Source organism: Acomys russatus, chromosome 15, assembly GCF_903995435.1.
Source record: "Acomys russatus chromosome 15, mAcoRus1.1, whole genome shotgun sequence".
Classification (NCBI taxonomy): Eukaryota; Metazoa; Chordata; class Mammalia; order Rodentia; family Muridae; genus Acomys; species Acomys russatus.
In genome coordinates, this window is record NC_067151.1 from 21,564,456 (window position 1) to 21,569,212 (window position 4,757).

Consider the following 4,757-nt stretch of genomic DNA (forward strand, 5'->3'; position numbering starts at 1 on the left):
AGGTTTTATTTGCTCAGGCTGATAAGAGATGAGAAATTGATATTCATTCTGTCAGCATCTGAAAACTCTTGACTTCTATTCAAATCTTCCAATAATCAAGGAACCACATGGGCACTTGAGCCCAATTAGAATTTGTGACTTAATAACTTAATGTATATCTGATATATCTATCTTTAAAAATCAGCCAGAGTTTCTGAAAACTTGTAGATACTTCAAGTGGTGGATTCTGTGCTCACTTTCGCAGCATGTATACTAAAATTGGAACAATACAGGGAAGATTAGCATGGCCCCTGTGCAAGGATGACACACAAATTTGTGAACTGTTGCGTATTTTCTTCCAAATATCTTCTCATGTAGTTAGTACACAAGTTTCATTTGCTGATGTTTTGTGAGGGGTCCTTGCATGGATGCATGTGGGGTACCCTCTGTGATTTCAAGCTTGCACCCAGACAGTCCGGGTTGTTAATATTGCCTTCCTTTACTGCTAACATGTTAGTGAAAATTTGACTGTTTTCCCCTAAAATTTTAATAGGATTGACTGGCAAAATCATCTGTGACTGATCCTTACATTGCTGTTTACATTTTAAAAAATAATATGTTATTTTCTTTAATCACAAAAAAGAAAAGAAATATGGATTCTAAAAACATTGTAAAAGAAAAATTAAGCAGTTGTTCCCAAAGATATGGAAGAAATAATTCAATAGTAAGTGATTGCTTACACTGATTTGTGATTTGCACACTTATATCTGCATCCAGGGATGTGACTTTAGAAGTTTCACAGCTAGAAACAGGGCCTTTAACAGACTGCCTCTCTTATAGCTTTTGCTATGAACAACTATGTGTTTTCAGTGAAGAAACAAACCTATAAGCAACTTTTAGTGTGTTCCTGTCAGAATTTGAAACCCTTGTAAAAATTCAGAAAGAAAGAAGAGAGGCACAAAAGATTTAATGAAAGATCAGAAGACTAAGCCTGCTTCAACAGAAATAGCTGTTAAGTACTTTGAAGAGACCAGAGTAACTTCAGGCAACATGGGAACGCAATGCAGGACACTCAGAAATGGTATGCAGAGAACCCCAAAAGAGAAGACACCTGCATTGCTCTCAAAGCTATTATCCTTATTTCATAAGAAATTGCTTGGGCCTTTTTCTTTTCCTGTGTTTTGAGGGAATCAGAATAATATCACATTAAAAGCATTAGTCACATTTTATAGAGGCATTTGTGGATAAAACATAGAGAAATTATTCTAATTCATGTCGACATTTATAGCTAACACCCAAAAAGTGCTCGGTTACTAAAGAATCACAGTCTAGAGCTGCAGAGCTTAAATTTGCATTATAATTTTCAATAAACGTGGAGTTTTGCATAGGAATAGACTTTCAATCAGTAGCATTTTTATTTTATTTTCACGTATTTGCTTGAGAAATAGCATAATAAACTAAGACCTTAAAATTCCTATGAATAACAGCCCAAGTTTGCTTGCTAAGGTAGGACAGTAATGATTCCATCCATGACAACAAAGAAGAGAATTCCAGATGCAATGATAAACTTACCACAATGAGCCTGTGGTAGCTGCATTTAGAGAAAGCACTTCCAGGAGGGAGAAAGTACATTGTTACCACAGAATCAAAGGCTGCAAAAAAGACATGTGATTTGCATTTCTACCTTACAAATCTGCAGGCTTTTGTTTTGTGTGTGTGCGTCTGTGTGTGTGTGTGTGTGTGTGTGTGTGTGTGTGTGTGTGTGTGTGTTGTTTTTTTAAAAATACAATGTGTCTAGTTTCTGGTTAGAAGTTGAAAGAACTCTCATCTTAAATTTTATCTCTCTTCAGCTTTTTCTCTATCTCATTTTCTATGACTTTAAGGGCTTTCTGTTGGCATTTCAAGCCCTATTTAAGTATGTGATACACATTAAGGAAAATCTCTGTTAGAAGAATCCTCTTAGTCCACTGGGCTACTAGTTTTAGTACTTCAGGGAGAACAGAGAACTTTTCAAGACAATCTATCTACTTACTCATCTGAGGGCTCGACTTCCCTTTGTAAATTAAAGCGCTCCTCATTAGCATCTTTCTCTCTTCACCATCTGCTTCTGACACCTCATCTAGAGTAGCCTCCTGTCACACTCATATATGGGTGCGTTCACTAAAGCGGGATGAGGGTGTTGTGTGCCTAATAATAATGTTTCTGTGAGTCTGTTTATAGAATCTCCTTGGTTGATATTTATGTATCAAGAGGTAAAAACGTCCATACATTCTCCTCAGGAACATTATCCTTCAATAAATAAATAAAATATAAGCTAAGCCAGGCTATTAAATGAATTTTTGCATACTTTTTGGGTGACTCTCTCTTCAGAGCTCTCTTTATGCTCTTCAACTTCTAAATGGATCATTAGCTCCTAAATTCTATCTTAATGGGAAAATAAGGAATAAAATAAAGGCCCCAAGACACAGGAGATCTGGTATGCTTAAAATATGATACACACTTCACAGCGTCTGGGTTATTTTGTTCTACCAAGGGAAAAAGTCATGGTAGGCATTGAGACTCTTTTCAGTTGCTGATCTAGAGCAGGTTTTGTATCCCTGCTGGTAGATACTGGTGAGTGACAGAAGCAGGCAGACAGAAGCAGTGGTAGGTGGCACCCACTAGTGTCATAGCTCCCATGCAGGCCTGGAGTACTGGGGTCTCACAAGTGTTACAGGTCTTGTATAGGTCAAATAGGTCAAGGTTTCTTAGTGCTCCTAGCAGCTGCCTTTTCATCTTGTAGGTTAGCTTGGGTTTTGTTCCTTCTGAGCTTATGACAGGGGCCAATTTATGCTCCTGAATCTGGGTTATCTGAGACACCTGGCCCTAAAAGCTTGGCAGCTTTCTGGATGTCTTCCAATAACCAGGGCAGTTTCTCTTCTATGACTCTAACAGCTCTGCTTCCTTTTTATTCTCAGCTTTCTGCCCTCTACTTCCTCTGTCTCCTTGCTCCTGTCTTTGCTGCTATCTTGAAGTTTGGTTGCTCATCTTCGTCTGTCAATCATCCAGCCACCTTGCCACTTTGGCAGCTCAGCTTACTGACTGTTCAGCTGTCATTGACACACTCACTCTCACTCTGCTGTCTCTGCTGATTCTTTGAGTTAGCAGCTCATTTCACACTGCTAAAGCAGGCAAGAAAAGACCACCTACAGAAGCCCTTTCCCCACTAAAACTGAAAAACCAGGAAAGGCAGCACTTTTAGGTATCTTATAACTGACTCACCAAGTCACCTGAACAGCATGTTTACCTAGCCAGTGAAAGGATGTTAGGACCAATTACAGCAAAACACAACACAATTGAAAGTGTGTGTTTGTGCTAGTCACAGTACTGTCATTTTGGCATCCCTCTGGGCAGTCCCTCTGCTAGGCTACCAAGGGAAGTGCCTGGTCCCCACTGGGGCATAGGTAAATGTGGTGTTATGGTTCTTAAGATTGTAGTGAAGCTTATGAGAGCAAAATGCCTAGGAGAAACTGTTTGAGCGGGCCTAGCTAAGGCTGAATCTTCAGCAGTTGGATCTGTTATCGCTGTGTAGCTTTCTCAAGGTGTTAGTGGAATGTTCAAAACGGCCAGTGCTGGAGGAAGAGCTCTTCTTTGTCTGACTGACAGCCCATGTTGGCAGCAGCAGGGCAATAAAAAACATCGATAGCTGCAAAGTAGGGAGTCAAGTAGCCCCTTCCTGCAACATATTTTCATATTTTCAGTAAATGAACACCAGAGAGAATGCTTAAAAAAAAAAAAAAAAAGAACTTTTCAGAAAAACATTGCAATTTTAAACAAAAATTAACATGTTTAATACGGGGTCCTAGAGGAAGATGAGTTCCTATCACACAATAATAGGACCTCCAGACAAGTACCTTCCAAAATTTGTACAAGTATAGAGCATTTAGAAAAACTGCCATTTGTATATGAATAGTATCTGTATAATATTCAGACAAGTTTAATAGAGTCCATGGCCTCAGTCTTTCTATGTCAGGTTAAAATGTGTCTTAAAGCTTAAGTGCTTAAAAGACCAAAAATTTTAAATTAAAAAAAAGCTAAGTTTGATGGTTTCTATTTGTCTATTCATACTTTTTGAAAAGCTGTTTATTTCTATTTATGTCTAGCTTGAGTCATTACAGCCAGATGAGGCCCTCATCCACTCACTGGCTGCATATTCTCTCTCTCTCTCTCTCTCTCTCTCTCTCTCTCTCTCTCTGTCTCTCTCTGTCTCTCTCTCTCTCTTCCTCATTTCTCTGAAATGTATGCAAGCTTTCCTTTAAAATATTGTGATCAAATGAATTAATAAACAAGTAGAATCCAGAAAGGATATGTGCAACTATGTGGGAATCATTTGCTGCAATTAAACTCATTGTTAAAAATAACATAAAATTCTAGTCTTTTGTGCTCAGTTGGTAAAGTATGAGGAATTCAGTTAAATCCTTAGACTCAAGATGAAAATGTGGGGGTAAGTGTCTGTAATCTCAGCACTGAGAGGACAGGCAGAAGTGTATCCCTAGGGTTCACTTGCCAACCAATCTCACAGCATTGGTGAGCTCCAGGAAATGAGGGGCCTTGCCTTTAAAACAAAATAGACTGTTTTGTAGGGCAACCCCTTAAGTTATCTTCTGGCCTTTCTGAGCATGTGCACACATGTATAGTGTAGTGCTGTCAATGAGAATGGCCCTCATTGGCGTAACTGTTCTAATGCTTGGTCCCCAGTTAGTTGAACTGTTTGGGAAAGATTAGGAAGTATGGCCTTC

At 38.8% G+C, this 4,757-nt stretch overlaps 1 non-coding gene across 1 annotated transcript; it reads left to right on the forward strand.

Moving 5' to 3' along the window:
• The first annotated feature begins 228 nt into the window (after positions 1 to 228).
• LOC127199725 (U6 spliceosomal RNA) lies at positions 229 to 335 on the forward strand. The gene has a single exon (XR_007831989.1). It is a non-coding gene; the product is annotated as a U6 spliceosomal RNA (small nuclear RNA).
• The last annotated feature ends 4,422 nt before the right edge of the window (positions 336 to 4,757 follow it).